The sequence below is a fragment of the Eleutherodactylus coqui genome, chromosome 10 (genome assembly GCF_035609145.1).
Source record: "Eleutherodactylus coqui strain aEleCoq1 chromosome 10, aEleCoq1.hap1, whole genome shotgun sequence".
Classification (NCBI taxonomy): domain Eukaryota; kingdom Metazoa; phylum Chordata; class Amphibia; order Anura; family Eleutherodactylidae; genus Eleutherodactylus; species Eleutherodactylus coqui.
Window position 1 is genome coordinate 123,214,448 of NC_089846.1, and position 26,594 is coordinate 123,241,041.

The following is a 26,594-nucleotide window of genomic DNA, read 5'->3' on the forward strand; positions in this document are numbered from 1 at the left end:
GAGTACCCTTTTAATTCACTCATACAAATTTTCACTCTTAGGCCTCGGTCACACGGACGTTTTTTCCCGCGATTTGCGGATCGCATGACGGATGCGCATCCGCAAATCGCGTGACCGGGGCCGAAAAATCGCCCGAAAAATCTGCTCCTAGCCGCGTTTCATTAGAAACGGGCCGGAGCAGTGCAGCGCTGTCCAGCGCATTGAATTCAATACAGCCGGCTCCATTGAAAGCAATGGGCTGCGGGTGATCTCAGGATGAATTTTCGGGAAGGGCTTAAAAATATAAGCCCTTCCCTGAAAATTATCCAAAACTGTGTAAAAAGTAAAAAAAAAAATATATACTGTATAAAATATATCACCTTGTTCTGGCTGACGGAGTTCAGCCGCGGCTGGCCGGCAGTTCTCCTGAACTGCTGTGAGTAGTATTCAGCAGCCGGGGATTTAAAATCCCCGCCTGCTGAATGAGCTGCCTCTGATTGGTCACAGACCTCACCAATCAGAGGCAGCTCTCACTCACCCATGAATTCATCACCCGGAGACTAATAGTCAGATGGAAAGATGTAACTAGAGCCTTGAACAATACTTGCGGTATTTTGTCTCTGAAAATCAGAAAGAATGGTCATGGCATTTGCCTTTGGCATAGTTTGAACTAAGCAATAGGTCCCTGGCTTCTACTGGCACCTCTCCTTTATTCTGTAATTATAGATACCATCCCTGTTTTGATCCATTTTCTAAATTTCTATCTGAGATACCTGATCCAAATGAATTTTCAATTTTTCATCCTATATTGAGATGGTTTGGGAGGAGGTTCAAAAAAACCTTAGGAAGTAAGTGATTACAAGAGGGCGGCAGACAGAAATCAGTCAGAGGATGTTAGTTTCTGATTGGGAGATTTGGTTGGGCTATCCACTAGGAACACAAAGCTTAAAATGCCATCTTTTTAATAGGGGCTGCGTTTTATTGATCCATACAAAATCAAAGAGTTCATTAACCCTGTTGATTTCAAGTAAGAAATTCTCAGTTCATTTAAGATTGTTGATGTCTTTCACAGATTCTTAATTAAGAAGTATGAAAATCCTGTGAATGGGTAATCTCCCCCTCCTCAAGTTGTTGTAGAGGCAGTCTTCAGTTTAAAGTGAGCCAAATAATTGACTGACATCATTTTAGGAACACATTACACTATTTGGTACATTGGCAGGGGTGCGGTCCTAAAGAGAGGATTTAGGTTCCAGCCGCGGATGTCAAGCCGCGGATGTCAATGCTGACTGTCTTGCTAAGAGATTTCACAGACTGATTTCTTATTTGCTGGGTCCTAAGGTCACTTCTCAGAGGGAAGGTACTGTCACGGCTTGCCGGCCATGACAGTGTTGTGGCATAATGGCAATGACGCGGAAACATACTGACGTCACAACATCAGTCTGAGCCACGTGATGATGCTTTTTGGGATAGGCATCCTGTTGCTGCAGTAGGTACATTTAGTGTTGTATGTCTGATATCCCTCATGGTCCCCTATCATTTCAGAAGGTTTCTTGGGAGTCATATGCTTAAAATCACCAAGATGTTTTATGTTTCAACTGGCCAGCCAATCAACAATGATGGAAGTTTATATGTTCCAAGCCCTACTCTTGCAGATTATTCATCGGAATTTGGTGACGTTTGGTCTTGTTCATGTCCTCCTGGGCTCAACCATCCTGACAGATGAGTTGCTGGTACACTTATTTATACTAATGTGTTATATCTGCTATATATTGTGCTGTGTTAATTGTGATTACCATTTGTTTGTTGGCATTCTACACCTAGGAACAGTGCAGGTGGCCCAGGTTTGGGATCAGGGTTGTTCTTATTGGAACAATAACCCTGCTATAGGCAAGAGTTTTACTGTATCTAGTGGGAAGGGGTGGATTCCACCAGCCCCCCCCCCTCCCCCCCCCCCCACCTTTTATAGTGTTCTACGCATGGTTTCCTGGTGTATATGCGTCCCATGTGGACACTGCCTTATGTCCAATCTCAGTGAGGTGTGTTAATGCTCAGTGCAGACATAAGAGTAAGTTACTGAATACATTAGTAATATAAATCAGCAGTATATTATATTAAATATATCAAACGTTGCAATAGTAATTTCATTGTGAGTCATTTTCACACAATGACTAATAGCATTTACCAGTTCTTTTATTATAGGTTTGATTTTTATATAGGTTGCTTACATTATTACAATAGGGGGCAATACTTGTTCCATTTACGTTTGCTAGAGCCATGTTTATATCCTAAGTGCAACTAGAACAAGATTAATACATTTCTGTGGTTAGAAAATATCAGGCTACAAAATGCAGTCATTGCAGTTCTTAGTAAATTTCTAGGTAAGTGTGAAAATGTCTTTTACAGCTTTTCAGATACATCAGTTATAGCAAATGCTATTAACTCCACAGGCATGCTCGAGCAAGGAAAATACTGTATTTGATATGCTCTTTGTTTACAAAGAAATTGTCCAGGAAAAAAGCATGTAAGTCGAGGAACTTTATAGCCAAAGTAACAATAAAATCCAGCATGAATGTTAAATGTAGATAACTTGTGATTTCTATATAGGCAAAAAACTGCAGCACTAGCTAGGAGGATTTAAAGGGAACCTGTCACCTCTAAACTAAGTTATGGTGCTGTTAGGGGAGGTAAAGGAGGGCTAGGGAATTTTTGCTTTATATTCACCTGATCTCTCGTTCCTCCGTTGTCCCCAGCTCTGACTTTTTTTTAGACTACCATGCACATTCTCTCCTATACACTTCTATGGGAGTGCATGGGCACGGCAGTCTGAAAAGTCAGATTTTTGTGCTGCACATGGACTTCATGGAGAACAGCACTGGATAAGGACCGTGCGCGAGTACAAAAAATACATCCCCCAAGTCTGCATGACCCACCCGAACAGAACCATAATGGTGTATTGGGATGTAACGGTTCCCTTTAAATATGAACATAAAATTAAAGGGGTTGTCCCGCGGCAGCAAGTGGGTCTATACACTTCTGTATGGCCATAATAATGCACTTTGTAATGTACATTGTGCATTAATTATGAGCCATACAGAAGTTATAAAAAGTTTTTCACTTACCTGCTCCGTTGCTAGCGTCCTCGTTTCCATGGAGCCGTCTAATTTTCGCCGTCTAATGGCCAAATTAGACGCGCTTGCGCAGTCCGGGTCTTCTTCTCTTCTCAATGGGGCTCCGTGTAGCTCCGCCCCGTCACGTGCCGATTCCAGCCAATCAGGAGGCTGGAATCGGCAATGGACCGCACAGAAGAGCTGCGGTCCACGGAGGAAGAAGATCCCGGCGGCCATCTTCAACCGGTAAGTATAGAAGTCACCGGAGCGCGGGGATTCAGGTAAGCGCTGTGCTGTTTTTTTTTTAAGTCCCTGCATCGGGGTTGTCTCGCGCCGAACGGGGGGGGGGGGGGGGGGGGGGGGGGGGTTGAAAAAAAAAAAAAACCTGTTTCGGCGCGGGACAACCCCTTTAATATAGTTGGGTAAGAGGATGAGATAATATGCATTTCAGTTGATCTAGCAAATGAACACAATAAGCAATAGCTAATATATTATATTAAATATAACTAGTCATTCTACAAGCTTTATTTCATGTTTAGTTAGTTATATACAGATGTCATGATCACATTAAGCAAAAGAACACTGTTAACCGGTGATGTTCCAATTCAACTGAACTAGAAGGTCAGCCGCCTTGTTTTCCTGCTATAATAGCCTCCACATTTTAAGAATAGAATAGTGGATTAGGGATGCGCCAAGTAAATCAGCTAGGTGAGTCTAGTCGGTAATGAGACAAACAACCACTCACCTGGTGCACAGCGAGGTAAATCTAACTAGACGTACCGCACTGACACCCATAGTCCAGAAAGGCTTGTAGCAGGTTCTTTTACTCCCGAATCCGTAACCAGGCGGAGAGCCGCAGACATATAGCAAGCAGCACCAATATTGGGTGCTTGTAGCAATATATAGTAAACCGCAAAGTAAAAAGAATGTTTGCGGATGGACGCCCGTGTGACTGAGCACTAAGGCAGTAACCACACTGCTTTATGGGGTGTACAAGTCTGGTACACTACATTAGTATAAAAGATCTCCTAGAGCAATCAACTGCTTAACAAAAAAGGCAGGGGTACGTGGTGATTTGGGCGGTGACACAGGTCCCATCATTAAAGATTTCAATGTAGCCCTGTGATCTCTTTAATACTAATAGAAATTAATACAGGTCACATCGCAACTCACAAATTGCTGCAACCACATTCTGCATTGACTTCTATTAGATTGGGATTTTTGCAAGGCTGTAATGTGATCTTTAGCAGCACAACCTGTGTTAGATCCAGAGCTGCCATGTAGCCCTAGCCAACGGCCTCTCTCAAACAGGCATTTTTACAGTGTTGAGCAGGCGTTTTTTAGCACCCCCTAAAAACACTGCACTAAGCCTCAATTCATTTCAATGGTGCTTCTCTGACTAGCGTTTTAGCGCAGTGTTTAGAAGGCACGCTAAAACAAACGCTGTATGTTGTATTTTTAGCATTGCAGCTCATTTTTGAAGTCCTGTATCGCCTCTTGAAATCAATTGTATGCCTTAAAAATGGCATAAAAATGCCGTAAAACACTGTGTACAGCATTTTAGAGAATTTTTAATATTGTTTATTGTGCCATCGGGAGGGAAAAAAATGGTGACATCATCAGCTTGCTTTGTCGGCTTTGTTACTACACAAAATATGCATTAAAATGTAGGCAAGCTCTCACAATAATGCTGTGTTTTTACAAATCCTTGTGTGAAAGTGGCCTAACAGTCAGGATACATACCAGTACAGCTCAGGTGTACAACAATAGCTAAAAAACAGTAATTGCAACAAATCCTTTCGCCACCTTATGAAATCTAATAACTTCATTGTGACATTTCTGATCTATCACTACTATCACTACCATCTCTACGCTGATGACATCCAATTATATACTTCTTCCTGTCACATCACACTCTCACAACTACAAAACATTGTTGATTGTCTGTCAGCTGTGTCTAAGACTATATCATCTCTCTAAAACGTAACCTTTCAAAGACTACATTTTTTATGTTTCTGCCATCTACTGACCAACCTAAACCTGATATCTCCATCTCAGTCTGTGGTACCACCATAACTCCTCAGCAACACACCCACTGTTACATCTTACCGGTGCTGGATAGGAGCCACAGGTATAGTAGCCGTGCGGGACCGTAGAGTAGTCTGGAGGAAGCTGGAGGTCGTCAGCAGGTGGTCACGTTTGCAGTACAAATGGATCAGGCGGAAAATGTAGTCGGGAAGAGAGCCAGGAGTCATCATCAGGTAGTCACAGATGGCAGGAGAGGAGCAGGTTAGGAGATGCAGCTTGATAAAGGCAATGAAGCACAATAATCATGCGCTGGTGCAGTGGCATGCTCAGGCTTTTATATTGAGTCTAATCAGGAAACAGTGACAGGGTCAGGACCAGGAGACAGGGACTAGATTAGCAGGGAACATAGAACAAGGCTAGAGTCATGCAGAGGAACTTGTTGAAAGGCAGGACAGCCCAGAGCTACTGACTGGAGTGCAGGAGGTTCCGGTTTGAACCCTGACATCCACTTTCTTGGGGGCCATATTTAATTCCCCATATTCATATACTCTCTTATATCATCTGCACCTCAAAAACATCTCCTGAATCTGCCTTCTACACTGTGGGGACTTCAAAAACTCTTAGTGTCAATATCCTTATCCACTCTTGATTTGAATACTGCAACTCTGTACTGATCAGGCTTTCTCAATCCATCTTGAATGCAGCCAAGCTTATCTCTTTGTCAAGCCACTATATTGATGCCTCCACTTTTTGCCAGTCAATGCAGTGGCTGCCCATCAAATATAAAATACAATTAAAACTCATTGCTTTCATCTATAAGGCCAGCCACAATATTGAACCACCCAATATATCCTCCTTGATCTCTGTCTATCACCTAACCCATGCTCTGGTAATGACCTTAGACTAAACCTCTCTAATCCGTACCCCCCATTCCCACCTTCCAGATTTTTCCCCAACCACTAGTTCTCTAAAATGCTCCACTCTAGACAATCAGGTTAATAACCTTAATACCTTTAAGCAAGCCCTAAAAACACATATCTTTTGGGATAGCTTGTCTAATCTAAACTCTTCTCCATCTACCCTACTTCTACACTATCCTTGGACACCTTATCCCTTCTAACCACTGCAATTCCCACAAACCCCAGTGCACCTCTTATCTACTTTTTCACAAACACGGTTGTTGATCCACTCACACAGCCTTATGTATGTATTGTTCAAGCTTTGCATGTCATGACTCATTTTGTGTATGCTTCCTCTGATTTCTAAAGTGCTGCAGAATATGTTGGCACTAAATATTAGCACTACTAATAATATTATCTAGACCAGAATGTGTGAAATTAAAATACTTATTAGATTATCCTGTCACTTAACATTAATGATAGGGAATGGAAGGGAGAAAAAGAAGCACACATTTAACTTTTAATTCCTTTTCAGTTTGTTGACAATGATATTTGTAGTGCCATTGCTGCATTTACTGAGGAAGTCAATACACTAGCTATACCTATGGGGTCAGGTTCTCCTTTCCTTGACACCAAATTTATGTAGGTCTGAGATGGCTTTCATAGTTGAAACAATACTTTGTCATGGAATATATAGGAAATGAAGAATACGTTTATTCAACACATAAATCAATATGTATGACTTAATTTCTTTATAGTATATTACCGTATATACTCGAGTATAAGCCGAGTCAATAAGTTTTACCACAAAAAACTGGAAAACTTATTGACTCGAGTATAAGCCTAGCTATGCTCGAGTATATACTAGGTTTAAAAAAAATAAAAATACTCACCTCTCAGCCGGCATCTGTGTCCCCAGCACAATGCTGTCCCCAGCGGTGCGGCAAGCTGCTTCAGTCTTCTCCCCTCTGTCATTTCCCTGGCTTGGTTTTGAAATCCTCCACCATCAGCGCTGCGTGAGGAAGCACTGTGATTGGTTTATCGAGCACCGGCTGTGATTGGCCGGCGCTCGATCCAATCACAGCACTTCCTCACAAGGCGCTGACGGTGGGGAATTTCAAAACAAAGCCAGGGAGATGACAGTGGGGAGAAGACTGAAGCAGCTTGCCGCACCACCGGGGACAGCATTGCGCCGGGGACACAGACGCTGGCTGAGAGGTGAGTATTGTGTTTTTTTGTTTTTGTTTTACCTCACTTGAGTATAAGCCGAGGGGGGCTTTTTCAGAACATTTTTTGTGCTGAAAACTCAGCTTTTACTCGAGTATATACAGTATATGGGATTCTTTCATATCTTTATACTCCTTATACTATATACTGTACTATATGTATTATCTATGGGGGTAGGAGGCAGAAGTTACACTTATTTTACTTTAAAGAAAAGTTTTTATTAAAAACTGCAGCCAGTGTTAATTCTAGCCAACATCTTTGATTGGCCTAAATTATTAAATAGACGATTGCTACTGAACAAGGGTTTACTTCAATCAATATGAACTTTAATGCCAAAAGTACATTTAAAACTCACAAATAATGTATACCTTATGTGCACTTGGATTTCTAGCTATTGACAAGCAAAACTTTTTTTCTTCGAAGTGTAAACACAAATTTGTTTCAAGTGTAATTTTCAAGTGCTTGAAAATATCAAAGAAAGGGAAGGTTTAATTATTCAGCATTCAAGAAAACAGCGAGCTTGAGATGTTAGATTGCAAGGCCCATGTGAAAATAATGGAACAAAATATGACCTTATAACTGTGAGAAGCAATTAAAATATCACATTTGGCACTTCAAAGCACAACGGGAGTAAAAATAAAGCACTTTATGCAAGTTGTTTATTTTCTTGTATTAATACTCATATATAGTATATCCTATAAGCCCTAAATATGTTTAAAGCTGATCTGATTATTTTACTAATAATTTCAAACTATGTATTTACTATATTTGCTGTATCCATACCTTATTTTTAAAAAGGATCTGTCACCACTCTAGGGATGTATATAGAGGTCACCGGGCTCCATAGCAAAACTCTGAAGACTGCCACACATAAAAAAAAATATATATATATATATATAAAATAAATGCTGTGTGCTCAATATATATATATTTATTCATTAAGATAGCGTCACTAGAGCAAAAGACAGACATGCTTATGCGCCCGTGTGACTGACAGTTAGAAGACGGCCGTGCCTGAAGAGGGACGTCTCTCTGCAGCGCTGATGAAAGAACACATGACCGGCAATGGAGGCGGTCACATGTTCTTTCCTCCGGCGCTGCAGAGAGACGTCCGTCTTCAGGTATGGCCATTTGCTATCTGCAGTAACACAGGCGCAGTTGCGCCCATGTGACTGACCTCTTATACGTCTTATACGTACTGTGGATAGCTGCGGCGAGCCGCCGTCAGACATGCGCAGGACAGATTTTTTTTCTAAGTGTTTATTTTTCCTGTGCTGTCACAAGGCGATGACATGAGTACCTGCGACCTACCGGCAATGTCAATTGCAATTGGGCCGCGGGTCGGACAGCTTCCATTGACTTCAACGGAAGCCGTCCGTGTGGAATCCGCACTAAGATAGAACATGCTGTGATTTTTCCTATGCCCGTGAAAATCGCAATTGGCTTCTGCGAGTGTGTAGTACAAAGCAATTTTACATAGCATATTTGCTGTGGATCCACAGTGTGTTGGCTGAACGCGGATTCGGAAATGCAAATCCTTCTGTGTGCAGCTGGCCTTAGGCAGAATGATACTCACAAGCCTCAGGGGAGCTAAATTCAGATTTTGCTATGGATCCCGGTGATTAGTATTTATACCCCTGCTAAAAACCTTGTAACAAAAAAAGACTGCTGATGCCATTCCCTACACTTCCTTCTGTGCTGCTAGGTTTGTGAATACCATTCTGCCTGAGGTGCTTTCAGACAAGCGTGTGTGCATGCGTACATAGGTGCGCATTAAGGCCCTAGTCAGACGGGCGATTTTTCGCGCGATTTGCGGATCGCATGACGGATGCGCATCCGCAAATCGCGTGACAGGTGCGCGCAAGTCGCCCGCAAATCGCCCGAAAATCTGCTCCTAGCCGTGTTTCATTAGAAACGGGCCGGAGCTGTCCAGCGCATTGCATTCAATGGAGACGGCAATACAGCCGTCTCCATTGAAAGCAATGCGCTGCGGGCGAGCCCGGGATGAATTGTCGGTAAGGGCTTAAATATATAAGCCCTTCCCTGCAATCCATCCTAAAATGTGTTAAAATAAAAAAAAATTGTATACTCACCTTCTGCCGGCAGCCAGAGCTCCGCGCGGCCGTCCTGCAGTGGGTGTGAAGGGGGTGTGAGTCAGACCTGCCCCCTGATTGGCTCAGCGCTGAGCCAATCAGAGGCATGCCTCACTCACACCCATTCATGAATTCATGAATGGATGTGAGTCAGACTTGCCCCTGATTGGCTCAGCGCTGAGAGGCAGCAGTCACTCACCCATTCATGAATTCATGAATGGGTGTGTGAGTGTTTTCAGCCTCTGATTGGTCAGGGCTGTGACCAATCAGAGGCAGATCATTCAGCAGGCGGGGATTTTAAAGCCCCGCCGGCTGAATAGTGCCGAGAAGCAGTTCAGGAGAACTGACAGCGGCCGCGGCTGGACTCCGGCTGCAGCGGAAAGGTGAGTATACAATTTTTTTTTATTTTAACACATTTTAGGATGAATTGCAGGGAAGGGTTTATATATTTAACCCCTTCCCGACAATTCACCCCGCGCACGCCGGCAGCCCATTGCTTTCAATGGAGCGGCTGTATTGCCGCTCCATTGAATTCAATGGGCAAACATCGTTCTTCTCTGCCACAGCTGTTACAGCTGTGGCAGAGAAGAATGATTTGTCTTCTATATGTTCTCAATGGGGTCGGCGCTGCTGCCGCCGGCCCCATTGAGCGCATATAGAGAAGAGAACAGGAATCGCAGATCGCAGATAGGTGCGATCTGCGATTTTTTTGTTCTATAATTTATCGGACGAGCGCATAAAAAGCGCTCATGTGTTCGATACCATTGCAAAGCAATGGTTTTAAAAAATCGCCGGACGCATGCGCATGCGCAAATCGTGCGAAAAATCGCCCGTCTGACTAGGGCCTAAAGCATGCGTCTAATAAAACCATTGGTTTGTAGAAAAAAAATGTTATTTCACTTATTTTTCACCTGCTTTACAATAATTTTTGCAAAAAACTGGGGGGTCAAAATGCTCCGTACACACCTAGATAACTGGATTAAGGGGTCTATGGGGTCATTTGTGTGGGGTGTTCTATTGTTTTAGCAGCTTGATGGCTCCACAAGTGTTCAATGGAGACTGACATTCCTTCAGTTGTGCCCTGAAAGCCAAAGGGTCTTCCCTCTATTACAGTTCTATCAATGTGTTGAGTAAGCAGATTAGGGTTAGAATGGGTATAGAAAACCAGGGGCATCGATTTTGGGGTGCAAGTCTTTATTCATATGTATGCTGTACAAAAAAAACCAGTTTTTAAAATGACATAATTGGCAAAAAAATGAAAAGCATAATTTTTTAATTCTGTTTTGCTTAGATTCATTCAAAAACTGTGGTGTCAAAATTTTTAGTACACCCCTAGATGAATTCATTAAGGGGTCTAGTTTTCAAAATGGGGTCATTTGTGGGGGTTCTTCATCGTTTTTACAGCTCAAGGGCTCCACAAGTGTGTAATGAGGCCGGAAACACCTCCAAGCAAAATTTTTGTTCTGCAAACCACCGGCTGCTTCTATCGGTTTGAGCCTCATTGTGCAAACATACATAAAATTAAGGTCACAATGGGTATGTTTCTAAGCACAGAACAAATTGTGGTATCCATATTTGGGTGCAAATGCTCATTTTCATGTGTACTATAGAAAAATAGACTGCCCTTAAAATGACATATTTGCAAAAATATAAAATTTAATTTTTTTCTCTTCTAAATTGCATGAACTCATTTTGACACTTATGAGCCTTTGCAATCTTGGCTTGGTGTAGGAAAACAAAATGCTTCTCAAAATGTGATAATTAATGTTAAATTTGTATGTCTCCAAAATTGCCTATAAAGCCCTAAAGTTTTCAAATGTGCTTCCAAAATAAATTAAATAGATGAAAATATATATCTCATCAAACATTTGTACAGTATGTTTGCATATATTTGACATATTGCAGTTGAAAATGTAAAAAAAAATTGACAATTCTTTTCAAAGTTTTCCCAATTTTGGCGCTTTTAATAAATATACACAAATGTTATTGGTCTATTTTACCACCTAAATGAAATACAATATGCTACAAAAAACAATGTCTTGAGTATGCAAAACCTTTAAGGAAGTATTTTATGTTAAAGTGACTCATGTCAGATTTCCAAAATTTTGCCTAGTCATTAAGGTGCAAACAAGCTTGGTCACCAAGGGGCTAATTTTTCTTGGGTTAAGGATGCCCATTGTAAAATAAATTTAGCTAATTTTTTAAACCTTTGGAATGTGCTATGATTAGAATTGAGTGAGCATGCTCGTCTGAGCTTGATGCTCCTTTGATCATTAGCATACTCGAAAGTACTCATTACTCGAGCGAGTACCACTGCGGTGCTTGGGTGCTTGAGAAACTTTCTGAGGCTCCATTGAAAACAATGGTCTGCCGGCACCCCTGCATTGTTTTTCATGGAAGGACTTTACATATAAGCCATTCCCTGAAAAACAAGGATTTTAGTGTAAAAAAAATTAATTAAAAATAAAAAACTTACCTATCCACCGCTGCCATGTCCCAGCGGGGATGAAGAATACATCTGCTGCATGCTGCAGATGTTTCTTTCATCCCTGCTAGTAAAAAGAATTCCCTGCTGCTACATCTGCCACATCTGTGACAGATGCAGCAGAAGAATTCTTCAATTCCCTACTTCAGCTGTCACAATCAGCTCTTTCAGCAGGTGGGAATTTTAAATCCCCGCCTGCTGATAGAACAGCACTACAGAGACGGGGACAGCACAGAGAAGACGCGGCTGAGCGCTGGCAGCTGAAGGGAGGTGAGTATCTATTTTCTTTGTTTTTTGCACCACTTTTACTGGATTTTCAGGGAAGGCCTTATATTTAAAGCCCTTCCCTGAAATCCATTGACGGGGGTGTCGGCAGCAGGATCCTCTACTGCAGCTGTCATGTGTGACAGCTGCGGTAGGGAATTGAAGAATTCCTCTGATGCATCTGTCACAGATGTAGCAGCAGGGAATTCTTTTTACTAGAGGGGATGAAGGAAACATCTGCCACATGCAGCAGATGTGTTCTTGATCCCCGCGGGGGACACCAAAGTGGCAGACAGGTACGTTTTTTCGGGTTTTTTACACCAAAAGGGCTTATATGTAAAGCAGCCGTGGCTCCATTTAAAAATGCTCGGGTCCCCATTGACTTCAATGGTGTTCGTTACTCGAACAAGCTGTCGAGCATTAGATAAAGCTCGGCTCGAGTAACGAGCATGCAAGCGTTTTGGTGCTCGCTCATTTCTAGCTATGACCAATGGTCAGGAACAGGAAATATCATTTTCTGGCTGGTGGGCCATAATCAAAGAAGATTTGATATTTGGTGTAATCTTATATATTTTAGGCCTCCAGCCTTTAACATATTATTATAACCCTGCCCTCTAACAATAATAAGATAACTCTACTAACCCTCTCATTGTCTGTACAGCATTAGCTGAAAGAAAGCTTCCCAAAACAGGAATTATGCGCTTATTTGTATTTGGATAATGATGTTAATATGATTTTAATATAAAACCTGATGTTAAAATTTCAATTTCTTGATTATAGATCTTTTTTAAATGCTCTACTAGTTATTATAGGAATAGTTATTATTCCTATCATGACCAATCTACCTGCAGTTGACTTATGATAGCAGTTACTGTACAGTGAAATGGAATCGCACAATTGATCCGAATAATAAGAATTAAACAGCAGGGTTAAAACATAAATATATCCCTAACAGCTCAAAAGATTTTATCCTGCTTTACATTATAAAAAAATGGAAAATTCCTCCTAGACTTTATGATAACAGATACGTCCTAATGTTAACAAGGGAATCATTTTCTTTTAATACCTTTTTTCGCTTTAGCATTCTTCAGTAATCTAATCCTTTAATGTATTATTTCAAATCTCTAAGAAAAGTATCAAAACTTAAGGAAAAAAATAAATTAATTATTATCAGAATAAGCCTCACAAATTCATACAAGGAAATAGCTAGGAACAAGTTTTCATTATGGCCAAATAGCGGAGGACAACTAGCTGGGAGATAAGTGTCCTATGGAGAGATTAGTAAATAATTCATTTAAGGCACAGAAGATATTGAAACCATCTTACTTCTTATGAAGCAATTCAGTTTTGATTTGTATCCCCAGCTGATGGTAACTCAATTATACCTAAATTATAAGACTTTTCATGTTGGTTTCATTTTATTAATATTGCACAATTTGAATTACATTGCAGAAGATTTATTAAACTAAGGTATCACAATGTATACTCCAGAATTCAATTCTTTTTTAAACTATTCACAGTTATCAGTAGTATTATCAGTTTCTTTGTCTAAGGCCGAGGTCAGATGAGCTATTTTTTTTGGCCTATGTGTGCACAAAAAAAAATGGCGTCTATTAGAACCATTGGTTTCCTATGAGGTTTTCACATGTCCATCTTTTAGAGGGGAAAATACTTGCATCTGCAAAATATAGGACATGCTTGTAGAGATGAGCGAACGTGCTCGGCCACGCCCCTTTTTCGTCCGAATACCGCGATTTCCGAGTACTTCCGTACTCAGGCGAAAAAATTCGGGGGGCGCCGTGGCGGCACGGGGGGTAGCAGTGGGGAGTGGGGGGGTGAGGGAGAGAGAGAGGGCTCCCCCCTGTTCCCCGCTGCTACCCCCCGCACCGCCACGCCTCTCCCCGCCCCCCGGCACCCCCCGAATCTTTTCACCCGAGTACTGAAGTACTCGAAAATGGCGGTACTCGGGTGCGTAAGTACTCGAAACGAGTATGTTCGCTCATCTCTACATGCTTGCTTATAATGCGCACTGCTAAGGTCTACGCTCTGCCTATGTAAGAGAAATGACAGTGGATGAGGGGACTCCGGGAGGGTTCAGTTAATCCTCGCAGGGAGTCCCCTTATCAATAAACACTGTGACAGCAGTGGAGGAAGAAAGAATCCCCTGTCACAACTATGACAGAAGACCATGATGCCATCCCATTGCTTTCAATGGGGCCGGCGCTGCTGCCGCCCCATTGAGAGCGATGGGATAAAGGCAACCCCCGCATAGATTTTCGAAGAAGGGCTTAAACTATAAGCCCTTCTCTGAAAATAAGCTCATGCTGCTTGGAAAAATAGAAAAAATACATACATCACCTCTCCGGCGCTGTCCAGCTCTGGCATGTCTTCTCCCTGGCTCCCTGGCACTCTTTTGAAGCATGTTTTTCTGGTTGGAGAATAAAAAAATCCCTGCCTCCTGAAAGCCCTGGGTCTAATTGGCTGAGTGCTGTGACCAATCACAGGCAGCGCTCAGCCATTCATTGAATGACAGCTGAGCGCTGCCTGTGATTGGTCACAGCACTCAGCCAATCAGAGGCAGCGCTCAGCCATTTATTTAATTCAATCAGGGGCAGTGTCGGCTCCATTGAAAGCAATGGCAGAGCATTACAGTCCTCTGTGATGGCACGGAGCTTCAGTCACTCACATTCGGCAGATCCATGGAGCGCATTGTTTTCGCACACATAGGCGCACTTTTTGTGGCCTGATCCATGTGCCATATAAATCAAACAGATGATCAGGTGGTTGAATTGTGGCATACTTACTTATGGTTGTTAAATATGCTCAGGGTAGGTAGTTTGTGTTAATGTCACAGGAATGGACATTGTTATGGAACTGATCATGATAACAGCTGCACATAATGTTGTTTTAATTATTGCACAATTAATAAGCTTCATATTATAATTTATTATTATTAATATAGAATTATGTTATATATTAATAATAATGTTGGAGAACTAAAGGATTGAGCTGTTGAATTGATGAATTTAGCATGTCAAATTCTTTAGTTTTCAAGAGTGTAAGCCACGACCAGGGGTGTGTTTAGTTGACAGGTATTTGAAATGTTTGGCTACCTTAATAGTCCCTCTTTGACTGTTGCGGACTCACATAAAAATAATTTACATAATCTTACCATGAGAAAAAAATTATTACTTATTTGCATAGAAAATATAAAAAAGTAACAGGTATCACTTTTCCTTGTGCCGTGTTGCTGTCCTTCCTGTGTATACCACTACTCCTCTACTCATAGTAACATAGTATGTTAGGCTGAAAGAAGAAAATGTCCATCCAGTTCAGACTGTTCCGACCCCCTTGTTGATCCAGAGGAAGGCAAAAAAAAAAAACCCAATGAGGAAGAAGCCAAGTTACCCTATTTGGGAAAAAAATTCTATCCTGACTTCATAATGACAGTCAGAATAATTCCTGGATCAACGTTGGAAAGTTCCTACCTGACTCCAAGGCCTGGAGCAACAACCCCACTGGCTATTTAATGTCTATATCCTGTAATTTCACAGCACTCTAAAAAGACATCTAATCTCCTCTTAAACTCCTCTATCAATTTTGCCATCACCACGTCCTCAGGCAGAGAGTTCCACAGTCTCACTGCTCTTACAGTAAAAAAAAAAACCTTCTATGTTGGTGATGAAACCTTCTTTCCTCCAGATGTAGAGGATGCCCTCTTATTACCATTGCAGTCCTGGGTATTAACAAAGCATGGGAAAGATCCTTATATTGTCTCCTAATGTATTTATACATAGTTATTTAGTCGCCTCTTAACCATCTTTTTTCCATGGTAAATAATACCAATTTTGAACCCCCTCAAGCACTTCAACATCTTTCCTGAGCACTGATGTCCAGAACTGTACACAATATTCCATGTGAGGCCTGACAAGTGCCTGATATAGTGGAAGAATAATGTTATCATCCCTCACCTCTACACCTTTTTTAATCAACCCTTGTTTGCTTTTGTCATAGCTGACTTGCATCAAATGCTTGAGTCAAGTCTACAGTCAACTAGTAGCCCCAGGTCATTTTCCATATCACTTTTCCCCAGCAGTACCCCTATTTAGTGTATATAGGTGGCATCCATTTCTCCTGCCCATGTGCATAACTTTACATTTAGCATGCCCATGTGCATAACTTTACATTTGCCATTTTCTACTCATGCCACAGCTTATCTAGGTCCATTTAATGCCGTATATTGTTTTCCTTTTTATTATTAATTATCTTGTATAATTTTGTATCATCTGCAGATATTGATATTTTACTGCGCAGTCCCTCTATCAGATCATTGATAAATATATTGAACAGAATGGGCCCTAATACTGAATCTTGTGGCACCCCACTAGCAACGGTGGTCCAATCAGAGTACGAGCCAATTATTACCACCCTCTGCTTTCTATCTCCGAGCCAGTTCTTTACGCAGATACACACGTTTTTGCCCAGCCCGAGCTGTCTCATTTTATATATCAGCCTGTTATGCGGCACAATGTGAAATGCTTTAGAAAAATCCAAATATATGAGATCAATAGAATCTCCCAGGTTCAGCCTAGAACTTACTTCATTGTAGAATCTGATGAATTTGGTCTGACATGATTGACCCCTCTAGAACCCATGCTGATGAGGAGTTATACTGTTGTTTTCCTTGTGGTATTCCGATGGCATCTCTCAGAAACCCCTTGAATATTTTTCCAATTATTGAAGTGAGACTTACCGGCAGGTAGTTACCGTGCTTTCTTATTGACCCCTTTTTGTATATTGGAACCACACTGGAAATATGCCAATGCAGTGGTACAACCACGGTCCCAATAGTGTCCCTAAATATAAAAAATAACGGCCTAGCTATTATTTCACTTAGTTCCCTTGGAACCCTTGAATTCACAGAGACAGTGAAAATTATTAAACAACTATTCACTATAAAAGAATTAAAAACTTTTACTTGAACTCTTAAAATAAAATAATGGACTAATAACAAAAAAAGAAACTGGCAAAGGGACCCCAGTTCGGTATATGGATGTTCACCAGACTGAATTGTGCCCCAAATCCTGATATACACTGCTGTTGAATACCAGGGGATTGTGAAGCCCAGACTGTTTTTTTGGGTGTGATATTTCTATTATCTGAACCTTAAAGGGGTTGTCCCGCGCCGAAACGGGTTTTTTTTTTTTTCAATACCCCCCCCCGTTCGGCGCGAGACAAACCCGATGCAGGGATTAAAAAAAAAAAACAGATAGTACTTACCCGAATCCCCGCGGTCCGGCGTCTTCATACTTACCTTGTGAAGATGGCCGCCGGGATCTTCACCCTCGGTGGACCGCAGGGCTTTTGTGCGGTCCATTGCCGATTCCAGCCTCCTGATTGGCTGGAATCGGCACGTGACGGGGCGGAGCTACGAGGAGCCGCTCTCCGGCACGAGCGGCCCCATTCAGAAAAGAAGAAGACCGGACTGCGCAAGCGCGTCTAATCCGGCGATTAGACGCTGAAAATTAGACGGCACCATGGAGACGAGGACGCTAGCAACGGAACAGGTAAGTGAATAACTTCTGTATGGCTCATAATTAATGCACAATGTACATTACAAAGTGCATTAATATGTCCATACGGAAGTGTATACCCCAACTTTGTTTCGCGGGACAACCCCTTTAATCAACAATGCTTTATGCACATATTCTGCTCTTCTTCAGACAGAGAACTCTTTATTAGTATCAGAGTAATCTCTGTAATCAGTAACAGAGCTAATAGTTGCTACATCCCAGTGCTGGATATGGATCAGACAGTTGGTAATACACTCCTGCATGTGGCAGAGAGAGAATTATTACTGTTTTTAATAGTTGTATATTTGAAGCCTGAAATACAAAGTGTATATACAACTATTAAAAACGGTAATAATTCTATCTATGCCACATGCAAGAGTATATTACCGACCATCCACCCTTGAGCTCTAACTTGGTCATTGGTGCCAATGTGCACCATGACCACTGGATCCTCACCAGCCCCTCCCAGTAAGCTGTCAAGTTGATCTGCAATGTGTTGAACTCAAGCGCGGGGAAGACAACACACTGTTCAATGATCCCAGTCTTTGTGGCAGATTGCCCAGTCTATCCCCCTTACAATTGAGTCCCCCACCACTAGGACCTGTCTAGCCTGCCCCGCATTCTGCTGGCAGTCAGAGGGCATGTCGTACTGCAGCAGTGTTAACCCTGTAATAGCATCACCCTCATCTGGCAACTTTGCAAACTTGTTGGGGGTGTGCCAATTCAGGACTAGCCTCCCTGGTTCTCTTTCCTCTACCTCTTCTAACTGTCACCCAGCTAGCTGACTGCTCCCCCTGCACTTCTGAACTACTATCTACCTCTGCAGCTACCTGAGTGAGTGCCTGCTCAGTAAGTAGCAAACTCCATTCCATATTGTCAATGTATCTCAGTGTTGCCAGTCACTCATTTACATCAAGGATCTGGGCATCCAAATGTCTGACGTGCATGCATCTTGTGCAACAGTATGCACCCTCGATTGGTTGATCAAGGACCATATAGATTGCATAAGTAACACACTGGACGGCATTGCAAAACATGGAGAACATTCTAGTGGGGATCTACAATTTACTTACAAAAGGTCCAAAAATTAACTAGATCACACTCCTCACGTGCTTCTGTCCATTCACAACCACCCACGTGCCTGTGCCTGTTTACAACCACTCACGTGCCTCTTCCCATTTGCAACCACTTATGTTTTTGTTTGCTTTTTTTTAATTACTCACTGCCTACTCATTCAGATTCGCTTCACTTACAAACCCACTTCCACTCTTACACACTCACTTACTCTCTTACACCCCCTTGCTTACACACTCACTCTTACACCCCCTCGCTTACACACTCACTTACTCTCTTACACCCCCTCACTTGCACACCCTCCTATTCTGTTGCACCCCCTCGCTTACACACACACACTTACTCTCTTTCACCTGACTTACACACACAGAATCAGCCCTTGTTAGCAGCAGTCTTCTTACCGCTCCTCTTCAGCTCATGCAGCTGATGACGTCACCTCCAGGTGCAGGCTCAGTGTCAGGACCTCTCTCACTGGCGGTCACTCTCCCTGACCTCCGTCTACTTTGGCGAAAAGGATGTGAAAAGAACTGGTATGGAGGCGCAACACTCTAAGCTACTGGAAGATGTAGATCAAAGTCCAATGTGTGATGGTGAAAGCACTTCTTTTTTATTATTTTTTCAGAAATTAAAAACCAGCAATGGAATACGCGTTTCGGGGAAGAACCCCTTCGTCAGTTCGGCTGGATAGGACAACAGGATGCCTAGGGGTGACACGATTCCAAAGATGTATAGAATGTGTCGGAGGTCCTGTGTGCAGGAGGACAGGGGAGAAAAAAAATGTTCCTCCTGCACACAGGACCTCCGACACATTCTATACATCTTTGGAATCGTGTCACCCCTAGGCATCCTGTTGTCCTATCCAGCCGAACTGACGAAGGGGTTCTTCCCCGAAACGCGTATTCCATTGCTGGTTTTTAATTTCTGAAAAAATAATAAAAAAGAAGTGCTTTCACCATCACACATTGGACTTTGATCTACATCTTCCAGTAGCTTAGAGTGTTGCGCCTCCATACCAGTTCTTTTCACATCCTTTTCGCTACACTTACGCCCACACTGGTGGAGCGTCATCTGGTTGGCAGCACCTCCACCATTCAAAATACTCAATCATTGAAAACTCTTTGTACTCCATAAATATTCCACTACCCTCACTGGGTCTTGCTCCACCCTCCTTTTTCATTTCTTTTACTCCGTCTACTTTGGGACCTGCTCCTCTCTCCCTACTGGGTGGATTCTCCAATGGCTCTCCTGATCTCTCTGCGGTTGGCCGCTTCAGTGCAGCTCCAATGCTCCTCTGCTCCCGCTCTCTGGTTAACGGGTTCCCAACTGATGATTCATTGCTGCTCCACAGATTCATTGCTTCTTTCCTCCCTTGGCTCTTCCTTTAAGTTGTCTTGCCTGGCTTCCCTACTCTCTTAAATGTGTATGTTAAAAGCAGAAAAAAATTCTTCATGGCACCAAAAAAGCAGAGATTTACAGGAATATATCCCCTCATGTTGTTCCCTTTGTAGCCATACAATATCCAATCAAGCAAAATCTAAGAAATATACTCTGACACAGATGAGATACTCCTCCCACAAGCGTTAGCCACCACTGACCATGACTGCACAGAGGATCATCCACATATGAACATAAAGAAATAACAGGATCTGCCTGGAGCATAATGAAAATAGGATATAAGTAATATGTATTGTAAGTATTTACGTGGAGGGGTAAGAGGATGAACCAATTCTGCTGTTAAGATAAAAATAAAAAGCATGGCAGAATTGCAGATTTTGTTAGTCTTACCTCTAAAAAAATAAAGTAAAAAGCAATAAAAATGCTATATGTTCCCAAAAATTGGATAAATTAAGACTAGAGTTCATCCCACAAAAAAACTAATCCTTATAGAGCTCCATTGATGGCAAAATTAAAATGGCCTGGCTCTTGAAATATAGGAACACAAAAGCAAATATTTTAAAAATAGATGTTTTTAATGTACAAAAATAGCAAAATATTAAAAAACCTGTATAAACTTGGTATTGCCGAAATCATGCTGACCTAGAGAATAATGTTCTTACATTTGTTCTGTATGCTGAATGCCGTAAAAATGAAATCCAAAAAACAAATGGCGAAATTTCTTTTTTTCCACAATCCCCTAATAAAACTTTTATAATACATTATATGTACTTGTCACACAAAAATGAAGTCCTCGTATGACTATGTCGACAATAAAATTAAAAAGTTGTGTCTCAATGAATGCATTGATGAAATAAGAAAAGAAGTTAGTTGGTCACTTAGGCATCGGTACTAAGAGGTTAATGCCCAATGTCCATGGGCGAATTTAAATTGCGGAATCCGCGTGAGTCAATTGCATCAATGATCTGTGTTTCAAGCCGCCCACAAGGAAACATGGGCATCTGCAACTGAATTAAAGCATGTGGATTTGATTTGCAGTCCTTTGGGTGTGAAAATCAAATCGCAGCATGCTCTATTTCAGTGCGGTTCCCGCACGGATAGCTTTCATTGAAGTCAATGGAAGGTGTCCGATCCGCGGCCCGTCTGCAATTGATATTGTGGATGGGCAGCGTTTTCCATGGGAAAGCAGGAATTTGAAATAAGAAAATCTGTACTGCACATGTGCGCCGGCGCTTCCGCACACATCTGCGGTACAGGAAAAAAGAAGACCCAGACAGGTAAGCAGGGTCCTCGGGCGTGGGCATGGGCCACACTGCACTTTTCTTGCAATATATTCCCTTTTAAGATTAGACATGATCTATGCCAGTTTTATTTTCTGTTATCTCTATTTGTTACCTATAGGAACAAAGTTGGAAGTATAATGACTGAAGAAGACTAAGAGCACTCGCATTTTGCGTCTGCATCTTTGCCCACCAACAGTTATTTCATTATTAGTTCATTGATGGGTTTTTCTTTTAGATGGACAACTCATAAAGAGCATACTACTCATTTTTTGTTTTTATATAGTTATTAGAGATGAGCGAGCACCAAAATGCTCGAGTGCTCGTTACTCGAGTCAAACTTTCAGTGATGCTCGAGAGTTCGTTTCGAGTAACGAACCCCATTGAAGTCAATGGGTGACTCGAGCATTTTTGTATATGACTGGTGCTCCGCTAAGGTTTTCATTTGTGAAAATCTTAGCAAATCACCAAAGTCATGTAAAAACACAGAAATGGATAGGGCAGGCGAGGAGCAACATGCAGGGCTGCATTTCGGGCTCCGAGGTCTCACTATTAAGCCACAATAGTGGCAAGAGTGAGACCCCCCCCACTGTCAGCATAACGATCGTTCTCCTCTGCCACAGCTGTAACAGCTGTGGCAGAGAATCACAATGTTAGCCCATTGAATTCAATGGAGCCGGCAATACAGCCGGCTCCATTGAAAGCAATGGGCTGCCGGCAAGCGCGGGATGAATTTTCGGGAAGGGCTTAAAAATATAAGCCCTTACCTGAAAATCATCCTAAAATGTGTAAAAATAAAAAAAAAAATTATGTCAGCATTAAGATCGTTCTCCTCTGCCACAGCTGTAACAGCTGTGGCAGAGAAGAACGATGTTAGCCCATTGAATTCAATGGAGCCGGCAATACGGCCGGCTCCATTGAAAGCAATGGGCTGCCGGCGAGCGAGCGCCTGATGAATTTTCGGGAAGGGCTTAAAAATATAAGCCCTTACCTGAAAATCATCCTAAAGTGTGTTAAAAAGTAAAAAAAATTATGTCAGCATTAAGATCGTTCTCCTCTGCCACAGCTGTAACAGCTGTGGCAGAGAAGAACAATGTTAGCCCATTGAATTCAATGGAGCCAGCAATACAGCCGGCTCCATTGAAAGCAATGGGCTGCCGGCGAGCGCGGGATGAATTTTCGGGAAGGGCTTAAAAATATAAGCCCTTACCTGAAAAAGAAAGATTTTAGTGTAAAAAAGGATAAAAATGCAGGCATTCTCTTCAATGGAGCCGCTGCTGCTGCCGGCGACTCCATTGAAGACAATGGTCCGCTGGCACACCTGAATTCTTTTTCAGGGAAGGGCTTTACATATAAGCCATTCCCTGGAAATGAATTAAAAGTGATTTAAAAAGCAAAAAAAAATAGATACTCCCCTCCCTTCAGCTGCCGGGACACAGCCGCGTCTTCTCCTGCTGTCCCCTGCACTGTGGTGCTGAACTGCTGTCATTCAGCTGAGAGCTGCACAATTCATCCCGCACTAGCCGGCAGCCCATTGCTTACAATGGAGCCAGCTGTATTGCCGGCTCCATTGAATTTAATGGTCAGTGCTCGTTTAATCCAGACGAGCACCGCGTGGTGCTCGTCTAGAGTAACGAGCATCTCGAGCACCCTAATACTCGAACGAGCATCAAGCTCGGACGAGTATGCTCGCTCATCTCTAATAGTTATTTATTAATTGCATATAACTATTAAAATGCTCGTATAATGCTTGTTGGAAAAAGAAAAAAACTGTTTATGTTGTTGATAAAATAGCACTTCTCTTGTGTCAATAAAGCCATTCCAATAATTGCATTGAGAACATGTTAAGTGCTGTGGGTTTAGCCTTTATACACTTTCTTACAAATGCAGTATCATACCAATTCATGGGTGGTCCAGTTTTGCAGTTCTTCTCCATCGAAGTGAATGCACTTAGCAGTTATTATAAATAACCCTGTGTGGTAGTATTTTTGGAAAAAAAAAACAGCTATGTTTTCTAAGCCTGAACAACATCTTTAAAGGGTTTGTCCAAGGAGGAAAAATCTTTTCCTGGATCTGCAGAGTCAGAACCTCCACTTCTGGCTAAGTTACAACATCTGGTCACATGGATTAGAATCTATCTATGCCCATCATAGCACTGGAAGATGCTGGGGTGGCTCTTCCACTCATCTTAATAATTAATCAGCCTCCTTATTTGTCTCTGCACTGGCCATGAGAAGAAAGGAGGTTGCCTTTGTTTTTCAGATGAGTGGAAAGGTCAGCCCCCTCGTATGAAGTGACAGGCAAAAACAGAGTCCTTATAAGACCTGGCTTTAGAACAAGACTAAAAGTTTAGGTTCCGAGAACCTATGTCAGGTAAGGGTTTTGCATAGTTTTATTTTATTTTGTTGCCATACTGTATTATAATGTATTTTCGCAGTAAACTAAAATACAACAGACCTATGCTGATAAAAGAAAATATTTTTCTACAAGGAAAACACTTCCTACTACAGTACTGTATGTTCTTGTTCCAGTATTTAATATCCAGCTTACTGGAGGGAGGATGCTTTGCTTGCTCCCGTGCACAGAAAATTGTATTTGGAAAAGAAGAGAAATCACATACATAATTTAGTAAGTGCTAAAATTGCCGTCAGTACAGTAAGTACAGACTTTATATTTTAAATTCTATTCAGAGAGCTATGTACAGAATTCATTATAGGGATTTTTGACTAAGCTACTGTATGTCTAGCTGTGGAGCCCTAATTAGTATGCTAACTTCAACCAGCTCAAACTTATTACCATGCTGGAAAACCATGAGTTCTGCTAATATTGACAATGACTTAAACTTGCAAAATGAGTTTTGTACTTACTTTGCTACTCACACTAATTCACTGTCTCTTCTTATGACTTTTTTTCCTCTTCTCTCTAAATGTATTGTTAGATAAGCAGGAGGGTTCGTAAGTTCACTTTTCCAATTTCTGTTCAACAAACCTGATAAGAGAAGGTATTCTGAATCCTAGTATTTCGGAAAGATAATAATTTAAAATTAGATTTAGAAAAGATGTCACTCATACTTCAAATATCAAAACTCTTTTCTTTTTAAGTGTTTTCAATGTATTTCTTTGTATTTTCCAAGAGTACAGTCAACAAAAAGAAAAAAAGACTAGAAAGAAGGGCATCAGGAAAAAAAATGAAAACATAGTGGGGTGAGGTTGAAGTTCTGCTATATAGGACTTTAGTGTGGAATTTCTTATGTTCAGTGAAATTAGTTAAAAATACCACATTGTAAGTGGCAGTAAAGCCAATTAATTCACAATTTATGTAGGAGAGACAATAGATGTTTTACTTAGAATTCTGAAAAGCCTTAAGTAATTTTTTCAATTTTCTAGTTGTTACAGATAGCGTTGCCAAGAAGACATGTGTATAGTGAATTGTTGGGGTTCTGAGTTTAAATCTATGCTTGTGTGGGTTTCTTCATCTTGTGGGAGTTTCTTCACCGTACGCTGGTTTCCTTCCACACATTAAAAGCATACTATTAGGTGAATTTAGATTGAGAGCCCAATGCAAGTGATGATAATCTCTGTATAGAACTGTGTAATATGTATATGCTATAAAACCACTGTCAGGTGAAGTGAATAACATGGATTATCTTGCTAAGGTGATGCCTGGTGAATGGTAGGATATGTTAGGCAGAAAGTGAATATTTAAATGGGTTGTCCCGCGCCGAAACAGGTTTTTTTTTTATTCAATAGGCCCCCCGTTCGGCGCGAGACAAACCCAAGGGATGGGTTAAAAAAAAAAAGGTTTAGTACTTACCCAAATCCCCACGCTGCGGCGACTTCTTACTTACCTTACCAAGATGGCCGCCGGGATCTTCACCCACGATGCACCGCGGGTCTTCTCCCATGGTGCACCGTGGGCTCTGTGCAGTCCATTGCCGATTCCAGCCTCTTGATTGGCTGGAATCGGCACACGTGACGGGGCGGAGCTACGAGGACCAGCTCTCCGGCACGAGCGGCCCCATTCACCAGGGAGAAGACCGGACTGCGCAAGCGCGTCTAATCGGGCGATTAGACGCTGAAATTAGACGGCACCATGGCGACGGGGACGCCAGCAACGGAGCAGGTAAGTGAATAACTTCTGTATGGCTCATAATTAATGCACGATGTACATTACAAAGTGCATTAATATGGCCATACAGAAGTGTATAACCCCACTTGCTATCGTGGGACAACCCCTTTAAGATGATGTGTTGGAAAGGGGGATAGAGGGGCAAGCATAAAGAACCTAAATTTTGAGCCAACAGATAATACTGGTAGATTTTTGCTTAGGGACATTCTAGTGAATAACTTTGGAGGCCCATGCCTAAATCAAGGATGAAACATTACTTGTGTACAACAAGTGAGATGGCCACAAGTCTGTTTAGGCCATATGGCCATCTCACTTATTATAAGAGGAGAACAGGTTGAGATGGTGTAATAAGTTCATATTCTTTCTATTACTTATCTGTTATTTTCTTGACATTATGTTTTCCCTCTATCTATTGCACTCTGAGTGTCTACCCCAACCCCCACATCATTATTCCCAATTGTTCCCCATCAAACTAATTGAATGGGGGAGGGGTTGTAACAATTTAGTAGACTTAAGGCCCTTTTACACAGGCCGACAGTTGTTTTAGCGACTGCTGACATCACCACTAAGGTCGTTAGCGCTCGTGCAGTGCATTCAAATTGAAAGTCCAGGCGGCTCATGGGTTTCTCGTCCGCTTCTCACTCCCTGCTCAGCACTTCTTATGGGAAGCACTGTGCGCGGAGCTTTCACACAACACAAGTGAGCAATAGTTTCACTTTCCCACATAACGATTATCGCTCACTTTCGACCGTTTGAATGAATTTTGAGCGATAATCATTGCGTGTAAATGGGGCTTTACTAATTGAATAGCCCTGGCAGACTGACCAGAGCCAGAACAATTTACAGTGTGTGGAGTTGGCATAGAACTTCATGTACAAGCCATCACAATTTGCTTATGCCTGTTTACTATGTATACCTTTGTTGTTCAGCAGGGAGGGGGTTGTAAAAGACAATGCATTTGTGGATGGGATTAGTAATTGAATTGAGTATTTGAAGCGACTGGAAGGTACCAGGATCTGATGCTAAAGCTAGATCCTGGACCCATGGTGGAAGCTGATGGAC